The following is a 12,613-nucleotide window of genomic DNA, read 5'->3' as shown; positions in this document are numbered from 1 at the left end:
AACTAAATTATTGACTAAACTATTGTTCACAAAATATGAATAAAAATGTCAAATCAAAGCCATCATATAACATATGTTAATACCTTATAACTATACATGTGTGTTTGTTTTTTCAACATTGGCTAGAGGTACAGGGGGAGGGTTGGGATCTCACAGAACATGTTTAACCGCATTTTTGCGCCTGTCCCAAGTCAGCAGCCTCTGGCTTTTGTTAATCTTGTATGATTTTCTATTTTAGATCATTTATATGTTTTGGAGTTTAGTATGACGTCCCTTATAACTGAACTAGTACACATTTTTGTTTAGGGGCCAGCTGCAGCACGCCTCCGAGTGCGGGATTTTCTCGCAGTGTTGAATACCCATTGGTGGCTTTTGGCTGTTTTCTGCTCTTTGGTCGGGTTGTTGTCTCTTTGACACATTCCCCATTTCCATTCTCAAATTTATGTACAATGATAAAAGTAAACAAAATGTATTCCATGACATTAACAGAACGTTTTACATTTAAATCTATCAAGAAGCATATTCGTAAATAGCAAAAATTCTAATTTTGTCCCATTGATTTTTTTGTTTGAAATTTGATACAGGAACATATACAAATTTGTAAAGGTGTAATTGAAGAGGTGCACATTCAATTTGTTATCGATATTTTAAACCCTTTTACTTTTCCAACTTGTACTTTAAAATAATTTTTTTTAAACTAAAACTTACCCATCAATGGGTTTTTTTTTCGAACAAAGAAATGTAATATTTACAGAAGAAAAAGCTACTGTTTAGAATATTGTACTTTTCACAACAGCAATACCCGATATGTGCTATTGCCATATCTATAAAGTTTTCATACATCTCCTGTCTTTACTAGTATAATTATTTAGGTCTTAAATGGTCATTGTGGTTTTAACAGCATCTGCACAGGCGATATATGAAGAACTTTCAGAAGGTAGGCAAATTATTTTTATTTCATAATAAAATATAATGATAATGTATACATTTTGTCAAGATGGCAGATTGCTCTCTACAGCATTATTTTGCCACTTATTCCTTATTAAATGTTTTTATTCATGTTGAATGTTTGTTATACGAGTACTGATTAAATGTTTTAGTCTTCATGTACTTACACTACTACATATGGATATTATTCTTCTAATGGCATTTAAAGTAAGCTCTCATTTCACTTTTCCATAGTTTACAAGGTACATATATACAATCTCATACCATTTCTCATCGACTAGTACTGTAACTATTGCTAGTTAGATTTTATAAAATTTTAATAACTACAAATGAGACAACCCTTATTCAAAAACTAAAGGAAAAGGCTATAAAACACTACAAGTCCCCATAATATCTTTCATAATGAGCAAACCCTATACTTTATAGTGATAAGCTATAAAAATACCCATGGATATCAAAGTGCATAGTAACATCCAAGTCTTTTTACAAAATGAAAATTGAGCTACAGTGCTGTCTAAATTATTGTCATTATTGCAAATTAGACAACTATTCTTCAAACACCAAATGACTAGGCTGTAAATAATAACAGGATTTCAAAATGCTTTTAATAATGTGCAAACTTCAAACTATATACTAATAAATTATACTACTTAAAAAGAGATTAGCAACACCTGCTATTCAACAGCATGCTACAAGTTTCTAAAATTACATATGAAAAGGGGACAACATTTGGTTAGATTCATGAAAAATACTTATTCTGCTATTGATGTCAACAGTTCTTCAAACCTCAATATTTCAGGAGAGTCGGCAGGAGGTGACGTAATTTTTGGTCCTAATCCATAGTAAATGTCTAGATAAAAAGTCCCACAAAAATCGACTTAAAACAATTACAAATTTATCTTTAGGGTTTGTAATCTTCACAATGCCTAATTAACCTGTGCGATGCGTTTAATCATTTCATTTTTTTTCACCTTACATGATATTTGTGGTGTTTTATTGCTATGGGTGGAAGAAGTTCACTTACATGTAGCAATAATGAACAAACAGTATGGCATGCTTCAGGCCGGACTGTCAAGAAAACATGCTGAAGGTACGTTTACATTTGCCCTAAGCACTATTCCAGGAATTTGCATACGTTTTAATTCTGTTCGTGAGAAAGCTAGGTCTAATGGTTAACAACCAACATTACATGATGATAACGCAAGACCTCATCGTACATGAGGGGCATGATGATAACGCAAGACCTCGTCGTGCAAAGTGGATTATTAATAAAAGATTTTATTAAAGAAAACAGTATCAATAAAATTGACGGTCATTTAACCAGATATTAACCCTATTAAACATTTCTTGGACGAATACGGCGGTAGAACATACAGCAAAAACCCAGATTGGCAAAACAGTCCACAGGAAGTTATGCGCTGATGTATTGACATTATGAAAAATAAAAATTAGACGTGTATCAATGCTAGGGCCTGAGATGAAGAATATTATTCGCAACCAATTTTTAATAGATTTTGAAAAACTTCTATTTGACTAGGGCTCTGTTCTACATAACACAGCGAAACGATTGCCAAAAGGAAAATTTAAATCACATAAAATCATTTTACTCATAATTTTGAAGTTGTATTTAATTTTTAAAATGGTATCAGTTTTATAGTCAATTTTTTAAAGATTTACTGATATACTTGTCTCAGTAGTATTTAAAAAGGTTTATTGATATCAATATGGAAAAAGCTACAATGCAGCATAAGTATTTTAATCTACAATGTTGCTTTATATTTCATGGTATCACACACTTTAAAGAAATTAATACATCATTTTTTTTAACATTGTAATAAGCCGCGGAAATCTGTGCATCTTCTTTCTTAAGACCATAGAATGTTCAGCTTGGAATTCTTAGTCTGTCAGACAACAATAATTTAGATTTAACATTTAAAATATGATAAATATTAATTAAGAAGGTAGCAGCTCCTTGAATTAAAAGGATATAACGTTATAATGACCTATGCACATCTTTTTTGACCAGTTGTATCATTGTATGTCTCAAACATAATGACAAAGGTGGTTATCATTTTAGGAGTAATTGTCGCCCAATTTAGGACATCTTGGGATTTATTTTCCAATTAATTTAATTTAGCTAGTTATAAAACCAGGTTCAATCCACCATTTTCTACATAAGAAAATGCCTGTACCAAGTCAGGAATATGACAGTTGTTATCCATTCGTTTGATGTGTTTGGTTTTTCTTTATTTTGCTATTTGATTGGGGACTTTCCTTTTTGAATTTTTCCTCGGAGTTCAGTATTTTTGTGATTTTACTTTTTAGACAAAATCTTAAAAAAATTTATAAACAAACATGAAAGTCATAACAAAACTGCAGCATCTGTTTGACTAAAAATGTCTTCTGTGTAATTGTACTTAAACATTAACATCTCTGGTCTTTGGTTTGGTTAAATGGTTTATATTGCTTAAAACATGAATCATTTGCTTTTTTCAAAAATATTACTTTCAACAGATTATTTATCCATAGGAGCACGTTGTTAATTAATTTTTCAGTCTAATCAATGTTGTACATGACCTTAACATGACCCTCCAAATGAAAAAGAAACATGAAATATGTATCATTTTCAGAAATGGACATCTGTTCGAGATAAATTGTATATACAAACATTTGAAAAAAGTCTGAACTAATAAAAATGCATTTGCACCCTCTACATGTACCATGTGAATCCCAGGCCATTACAGGAGGGGATCAAGTAAGAACACGATAGGTGTAGGTCAGGTTTACATGAAAAAAAAACATGAAACCAAACACAATCTCGTGCCTATGATATAAAATATAAAATAAACTTAATTCTTGTCCACATGCCAGTTCCAACTTCTCAATAAAGCCAGGCATCAAACATCCTTAACAATTTATTTTTCCACGGGTTGGAGGGATTGTGAGTAAGGAAATACACACAACCCAAAGACACAAAACCTTAAACAATTGAAAAGATATTGCATGAAGTTTAATGATCTCTGAAAGTGTGTATAAGAGCCAAAGGAAAGCAGCATAAGTATTCTACATACCTTGACTTGAGAAAAAGGAAGCTGATTTGCTGCTTCCGGTTTACAAAATATCACTTCCGATGGAAAAATTATTGGTTACGTTACACTGAAACAAAAATATATGGTTTCTAGGTACTTATACCTGAAGCTAGTTTAAAAAGCTACTTCTGGTTAGAAAAAGTGACTTTCCATGGTTTTATCGTATATCAGTATGAAATTATTAAAGGTCAAAATCTAGAATATAAAATATACCATTGACCTTGACCTCAAATTCAAGATCATAGGTCGTGGATCTCAAAATATTAGAACTTAGGTCGATACAATATACTGTTAAAGAGGATTTCAACTTTTTAAAGGGGAAAACTGTAGAAGAAGTCACCAAAGCAACTCAACCCAGGAAAATAACTCTCATATGGGTTATCAAATTGCTCCGTTAACAATTGAACAGAACGTCATGAGGAATTTAAAAAGAAAATACACACTCATTAAACACAGATAATTAGCAATATGATCACCTAGGTTTTCTCGCGTTCGGCAGTTAAACTGAAACGAATGAGATGGGACTGTCATGATCTCTGCAACTTCTATATATTCTGTGCAACAACTCTTTGATAGGCCGTAGGTTGTATGTTACAAAGCAAAATGTCTGCCTATTCGACATACTTTCTTTATTTTTCTAAAGAATGTGTAAAATAAAAAGAACTTAATATTTAACTCATTAACAATCATGCATATACTATATCACATAATGGTATACTAAGATATTTAACTATTTCGGCAAGAAATTGTAGCCATAGTAGACATTAATTTTGACCTTGCTTTTCATCAATATGATAATATGTGCTTTCCAAAGATATACGATTTCATTCCAAAGAGAAGTTAAGTGAACACACATAAATCTTTTCATTCTAATTTAAACTCATCCCGTCAGTGGAGACAACATAATGTTACTTATAACCATTTCATCGAAAATTAATTTCAAAATGCATAACTCATGTCAAGTATAAATTAACAGTGAAGTAACAGTCTGTTTTAGAAACTTGTCGTTATTTAAGTTAGTTCTATGCTAGTTTGGATTGAATAACTGACGTTTCGAGGTAGTCTTTGTAAAGATTAAGAGCTACTGTGTTACCTTCGCCAAAAGAAGGAAAAAAAATTATATGACGTTATAAAAAAATGAATAATGATTATTTACAGCTCCATTTTGTTTCTATTTTAGAGGCTGCACATCACATTACGTTTAGTGATTTTTGTTATCTACGTGCAATCAGTTACTCCTGGTGTCCCTCCTCCGACTTCTGCCCCTACCTCTATTTATGCAGATTCAACTACTAATCCTCCTCCTACTCCTACTCCTGTTCCTAATTCTGCTTCAACGCCTAGTCCTAACCGAGTTTGCACCCGACCAAAACAAATTCACATACAAGAATTGGTTGAAGCAAGAACTTCTGGCAGATATCCAACGTAAGTACATTTCGCATTGTAAAAATTAAACACTTCACCAAAACAAATGTTGTGAATTGATAAATACCATTTATGTAGTGAACGTCTGAAGCACTTACCCAGACAAACTTTATCAAATTATCAAATACAGGTGGCACAGTGTTACAAACTGTTAAACTAGTCACATCTGTCTATGTTTCCATATTTTTTTTTTTAAATCTTACGACATCAAGATTTAGATCGATTATCTAAGACTTATTATTATCAAGCATATTTATTTCCTGTTACCATGTGCAACGTATTCCAATTTTCTGTTTTCATAAGCAACGTTTTGAGTGGGGTAAGTGTTGGGGTACATGGTTTAGATATTTGCTGCAATGATTTTTACTAAATGAGCAGTAAAATCTATCAGGTTGCCGACATTTCAGGTTTTTTTTTCAAGTAGGCAAAATTTAAATAAAGAAGTATTTTTAAGGAAATGGAGTTGTAGTGTTCTAGGATATGGTCCCAACACTTGTATTCTTTCTAACTTATTTTCAACACATATTGAACACACGTTTGAGTTTCACAGTTATCGGTGAGACCACATTCACTTTCATGATAAGGATGAATCATAATCTCTGTCGAAGAAAAAAAGGTAAACTCCATGGATTCAGTAAAAACAAAAAAACAAAAAAAACAGACAACCAACAATTACCAAAACATATTTCGCAGAAACTGAAAATTGAACAGCACCAACCGTACCAAAAAGCATTAGTAGATTCAGGTGCTTCCGGAAGGGTGACCAGTACCTGCGCCGCAAGTTACACTCGGCGTGTTGGTCATTGAATGTACAACTATAAGTTGTAATCGATCATGTTATATACTGCAGCTGTTCTACTTGTGCAGTCAAATTTGCACTGAGCGTATATTCATTTGTGATATACAGTCACAAATATTATTTGTACTCGGCTCAAAACAGGTAGAAATGCTCGGCAAGGCCTCGCTTTATACCTGTTTTTAAGCCTTGTACAAATTAGATTTATATTTCGAGACAATGTATGGTTATTTTTTATATAACATTGAAAGCAGAGCGGAAATGTGAATCAAACAAATGGAACATATCCGTGGTCATCTGTAACACATATAATGCTTTTAAACAATCGATTAAGAAATTATGAAGTGTTAGACATGTTAGAATAAATTACTTTATCCGTATCTGCAAGGACCTACTATTCTGGTAAGAAGAGCAGGTTGTTCAAATACCTTATAAACTTCAAATGGCGTTATCCAATACACCACAAAAAGATAGTGATAAACTGTTCAAACTATTTACCAATCTGAGTAAATGACTTGAAATATTTTTTTTACTGCAAAAACAGATAACGAAATTTGTGTTAAACTGTAGCAAAAGGAAAGAAAGTTGTATCACATTGCATTTGACAAAAACTATTCATATTCATAAATTTTAACTAAACTATAATTCCCTAACAACTCTACATCACATCCATGTATTTCCAGAGCAGCTATAAGAAAGACTATGTTTAAGTCCCTCAGAAAGAACAGACAAAACCTCCATTTTGCAAGAGCTCAAGGACACGGTTTTTGTGTGACATATAGACACAAGTAAGTGTTTAAAAATTCTATAGCAAATATGTTGTGGAAGAAAGGCAATACCAGTTAGGGGAATTATGAATTACTAGGAAACGCGTGTCGTTTTGTAGATTAAAATCTTACGTGTTGACAATAAAGAATATTTAAATTTTTTCAACCCTTACTTTCAGAAACTAGTTTGATCAATACTTGAAATATGACAGGGAAAAAAGATAAGCAGAGATCAAAACGAATAAATGAAATTAGGAAATTCATTATGAATTGAAACTAGTGCGTGCAAATTTCAATTTAATTTGAGGCTTGAATTTAAGGGTTTGCATATTCGTATGTCCATACCAACCTTCAACTAATTAAGAAGAAACCTACTTTATGAAAAGCGTCTGGTATGAATGTTTAAAAGGTACTCAGAATTTAAAATTGTCGGCCCGTTTTTGACAAGTTTTTTAAAGGGTTTTACAAAGGGAAACTGGTATTCTAATGATACAAGTTCTAGTCATTGTCGTGTGTTCAGTTTGTTCATGTTTTGTGTTGACTCAAGTGAGCACTGCTTGAAAAACAAAATGTCTTTAATTTAATTCTTTGTTTTGTCTTCTCCAGGCTGTAAATCTACAATTATTTCGTAAAGCTTTTACTGTTGCATAATGTACCGGTATGTCTTAGTAATTGTAACGTTAAGTATATAAACTATAATAACTAAATAAAATGATACTTTCAGCTTTCAATGTCAATGTTTAGTTTTTAATACACTTGCATCTTTTCAGAACTGATGATGCAAAACCTGCTGACACATCTGTTTTACCTAGACGTTTTCCTTTCTTTCTTGATACAAAAACACAAAGTACTTTTACTTTCTGAAAGCCATCGTATACAATAGACAAACATGCTGGGTGTTATATCCATGGCAACGTTTACGTTGTCCCTACGCTACCTGCATGTAAGTACTATTGATGAACGTTTGTGTTTGGAGTTAAATGTCAGTATTCATTGCTTCAAAATATACCATACATACTACAATTTGGTATGTCCTATCTGAATGCATGGCATAAAGTTGAATACGAACTGTTGCTTTTCAAAAATAAGATTTGACACTCGTGGTTAATATTCAGAATACTACTTATTCAATAAATACTAATAAACTTGTATGTTTCCATTGAAAGAAAAACACAGATATTTCCGAATACAGTATCTTCAAATATATATTTCATGGTTGAATTACATTTCTTTCTTTGTAATTGGATTCTACAGAACTTATATTTTACATTTGATGAAGTATCAGGTATCTTGGTCGATTTGCTTTTTGCTAGGGCTACTATTTAAACACGAAACATATATTTTATAGATCAAGGGGTTGTCGAGGAGTAAAGGAATCCTATCAAGGAATCACGGCGTGTAGACAGACTACATGGAGGTCATATTATTATAATATTTGGTGTTCAAGGTCTGCTTTAGTACGAAGATCTATCAAATTGCCGCAATGTTGTTCATGTATGCGACTGAGATGCCCTTAGTTACAAGCACTGCCTAATCCGCCCTAAAAACCAACTGACAAATATCTTTCAAAGATATTTCTAAGATTAAAGTCTACACAATCTATTTAAACTATGTGCATTTTGTTCTTATTTTATTTACGATTCCTCGAGTGTCTGCTTGGAGTTAAAGTACGACATTTGCAAACTGATAACATTCAACCATTCAACGAAAGTTGAATATATAAATAGAACCATAATTTGACTCCTATAATGTCAACTAAAGCTCAATTCTTCAACGTTTTTTTTTTAATTTTGTTGATTGTATTGTTATACCTCCCTCTTGATTCGCCAAGACATATATAGTAGCCTCAGAGAACTAAATTTCAAACAGAATTTTTACTGGAAACTATGACTGTGTTCCATCTCTGTAACAACGTTTGGAAACTATATTAAATGAGTACCTTTTTATAGCAAATGTAATAATCAATCGTATAGAATTTCCATCCATTTGGAGTACCTTTGACGGTATATTTTTAATGTCATCATGGGCAAATGGAGATCATTTGTATAGATTTATCATTTCTAATAACTCTGGCTATAAGTAGTCGTGTAGTTTTAGTGAAAAAGTTGTCTCCTATAGAAAAAATATATTACAGTGGGATAGAAATGGAAGGTTAAACTCAACAGAAATGTCTGCTCAAAAGACTTTATTTCAAACATTTTTGGCCGAATTCTAAATTGCAGTAATAAATTAACAAGAGAAACATTAGATGAATTGTTTAACGTTGCATGCAAATTATTTATATGCGATAATTGAAATTTCGATTCTTCAAAAATTGATATGGAACTAAATTAACGACGAAAATTTTTCAATTTGAATTCCAATAAAGGGTTGATGAGACCCGCAGGAATCAACTTAAAAAATATTGAAAGCAAACATTTCAGGAAAGAACGAATAGTAATTATAAACGAAGTATATACGAATCCTTAAATAGTATTATAAAGATGAAATACTCAATAACAGAAAAGAAATCGATACAAAGAAAATCTAGTATAAAAGTTTAAAATCAATCTATATACAAGTGAAAGCAAAATCCATCCACTTTACTAAACTTAAGTTTTCTGTCCTTCGCATTTCTTCAAAAATACTTAACTTTTTTTTATTAATTTTTTCTCTCGATTATTTTAGACACCATACCTTAGAATAGCATTCCCCAGCAAAATTGTGAATATCTTACTACGGAAAGGTATGTTGATATGAATAAGTGAAAAAGTTGTCTCCTATAAAACGTTTTCTGTCCTTCGCAATTCCTCAAAAATACTTAACTTTTTTTTATTAATTTTGTCTCTCGATTATTTAAGACACCATACCTTAGAATAGCATTCCCAGCAAAATTGTGAATATCTTACTACGGAAAGGTATGTTGACATGAATAAGAAGAAAACACTTAAAATAACTACCACAGTTGATAGATAAGTTAGATAGTTATATATAGGAAAACTATTATCAGAAAAGAATTTGGCGCAATTAGGATGACACACAACCAATTCAAAAACATGACAAATTCCTGCAGAATTTTCCAATTTCACAGCTGTCTTATATACATTTAATCTTTCCATGTATATCCTCATTACAAATGTATTTAAAATATTGTGTTCTGCAAATGATTTTGGTGTGTGCATTTCTTAAACAGAAATATCAAAATCTCATCGTTTTGGCAAAGTGTGCTTATTTTTACAAAATATTTTTGAAACTGGTTGGTTGAAACTGTGGTTTGACACCTACATCGTATTTTCGTATTTATACTACTTATAGTTACATTACCCAGGAAGTCGTATTATAACTAGACGTATTACGAATTGCTAGAATTGTTTAAAATTCAAAATTGGAATTTCATCAGTTGATTTATTTATATAAAGAACAATGCACGATGCAGTTGAACCAACCAATCAGACAACTATTCTCATCTGTAATACAAAACTCTTAAAAATTTATTTTTCCCGGTTTTTGTTGTTGCTTACTACAACATGTACAAGTACATGAATATCAGTAATATTACTATTGAAGTTATAAATCAAATACTAGTAATAAGAAAAGTGGAAAAATATTTGTTCTTTTTGGTAGTATCAATACATTGTGGTGATACTGATGGATAGCTGTTTAACGTCCATCAGAAAACTAAATACACAGTTAGGATGAGAACATAATTATGCGATATGAATATGTACCCTGCTTTGTAAAAGATAGACAGACTGAGCTAGATGTTTAACGTACTGGTTCACAAGGTTACAGTCCGCAGGAAGACATCCTACCCGAACACATTATTCTGCCTCCGAGCTAGCTAATCTTTGCTCTATCATTTTATTAAAACTTGACTAGAAGAAATGCAGCAATTAACTGTATAACTAAAAGGCTTTGGTTTGAACCGCCTGGGGATTGACTCAACTACCATCTGAACTCGATGCGAGAACGTTACCACGAGACCACGTGCAATACATATTGAAATATTAAAGTTTCGATCCCTTTTTTTGTCTCCGGAAGTATGAAATCTTCGTGTATTAGTTAATTGTGTTCTCCAACTTAATATTGATTGCATTCAATTTTCTAAATTAGAACAATTATTTAAACAATACCAGTCCAAACAATTATCATGACAATGACGGTATTGAAAAGCTATTTTATAGTTATTTGGACTACAAACGATAAGAAAGTGGCTTTTAACGCCAATCAATCATTTCCAGCAACAGTCTAATGGCATTTTCTGAAGTTTCATTATAAAGTGTGAGGAGCATTCTTAATGAAGGATTCATGAAAGCTATGTTATTAATCAATTTCTGCTTTATCTTTTATTCAGAAGAATCTTGAGTATCTACATCTTCAAACTAAAATGTGTCAAAGAGACGACAACCCGACCAAAGAACAGAAAACAGCCCAAGGCCACGAATAGGTTTTCAACACAGCGCAAAAATCCTGCACCCGGAGGCGGGCTTCAGATGGCCCCTCAACAAAACTGTGTACTATAGTTCAAAAATGTGGCCGGGTTAAACATGTATAGTGAGATCTCAACACTCCTCCTATACCTCTAGCAAATGTAGAATAAACAAACACACAGCAACACGCCCTGCGAAGCAAAGGAGAACATAAGTAATTTGATGAAGAAGCTGTATGAAATTAAGGTGGATCATAGGTATATATTTCCTCAGATAGAATTTTCTTATACTTTGACAAAATTAAGTACTTATAATGCTTTTTTCCAATATTTATAATAAAAAATGTGGGTCACCGTGCAATTTTTCAAGCTACAAGTTGTGCAAAAATTGCCTAAATTTGCAAAGATTGTTCATGAAAAAACACATTTTTGTGAATAAAAAGAAATTTATGAGATAGAATTTTGAAATGAAATATGAGAAGATAGGTTTTATTATATGCTTTAAGAAAATAAAAAGAAAAAAGGGTGTCACCGAACTTTTTTTCCTGCTAAAAGTAGAATTTGAAAATTTCACTTTCATTCCAGTATACAAATTTTAATATCGGAGTTATCTCCCCTTAAATGACATAGTTGATTTATTGATTCTAAAAACACAAATATTTGGTTTTTGTTTAATCATTTTGGATTATGCAATAAATCACTTATTTCTTTTTATAAAAATTAACATTCTTACACATTTATTGCAAATCTGTCTCAAAATTTGCAGATTAAGGCAAAGAACTAGACCAATTGTGTACTGCTATTGTACAATCCAAGATTGCGGTATACCTTGCATCTACCTTAACCACAATGTACAGTTACCGATAAACGCACGTAGAACGGCATACGTTGTATCAAGATGTTCAGTAACTTTGGATGGTGTTAACAATGCGGAATTCTTGGATTCATCATTGTAATTACTTTTTTGGTTGCACTTGCCTTTCATAGTAATCATATCGTTATTAGGGTGTCGTTTTCCTACATATAATTCTGCTGTACGTTGTTGTATGTTTATGTTAATTTTATTATTTTTCTGATTGAGATCGAAAGAATGATTTAAAAATAATAGTTTAAAATTGCAACAATTGCATGCAATGCAACTCCAAAAAAAAAAAAAAAAAAAAAAAATCTACTGTTATCT

The 12,613-nt window shown here is 31.8% G+C and overlaps 1 pseudogene; it reads left to right on the top strand.

Moving 5' to 3' along the window:
• Nucleotides 1–2,029: 2,029 nt before the first annotated feature.
• On the top strand, nt 2,030–8,542 carry LOC127706631 (uncharacterized; annotated as a pseudogene).
• Nucleotides 8,543–12,613: the final 4,071 nt, after the last annotated feature.

The sequence above is a fragment of the Mytilus californianus genome, unplaced genomic scaffold (genome assembly GCF_021869535.1).
Source record: "Mytilus californianus isolate M0D057914Y unplaced genomic scaffold, xbMytCali1.0.p SCAF_6, whole genome shotgun sequence".
In the NCBI taxonomy this organism is placed as follows: domain Eukaryota; kingdom Metazoa; phylum Mollusca; class Bivalvia; order Mytilida; family Mytilidae; genus Mytilus; species Mytilus californianus.
Note: the sequence above shows the minus strand (reverse complement) of the source record. Positions and strands in the feature narration are given on the sequence as shown.